This window comes from Parus major, chromosome 22 (assembly GCF_001522545.3).
Source record: "Parus major isolate Abel chromosome 22, Parus_major1.1, whole genome shotgun sequence".
In the NCBI taxonomy this organism is placed as follows: Eukaryota; Metazoa; Chordata; class Aves; order Passeriformes; family Paridae; genus Parus; species Parus major.
This window is the reverse complement of record NC_031790.1, coordinates 3,507,275-3,507,802: the sequence shown is the minus strand read 5'-3', so window position 1 is coordinate 3,507,802 and position 528 is coordinate 3,507,275.

Sequence of the window (528 nt, the reverse complement as noted above, 5' to 3'; positions counted from 1 at the left end):
GGACACAGGGACAGATGGACACACAGACACACAGATACACGGACACATGGATAAATGGATACATGGATACATGGACACACGGTCACAGGGACACACGGACACACGGATACACGGTCACAGGGACACAGGGACAGATGGACACATGGACACATGGACACACGGACAGATGGACACATGGGCACACTGACACACGGACACAGGGACACAGGGACAGATGGACACACACACACCAGGGACACACAGACACACAGACTCACGGACACACGGACACACGGACACAGGGACACACGGACACACAGACACACGGACACATAGACACAGGGACAGATGGACACACGGACATACGGACACATAGACACAGGGACACACAGACACACGGACACACGGACACATGGACACATGGATACATGGACACACGGACACAGGGACACAGGGACACACGGACACATGGACACAGGGACACAGGGACACACGGACACACGGACACATGGACACACGGATACATGGACACAGGGACACAGGGACACA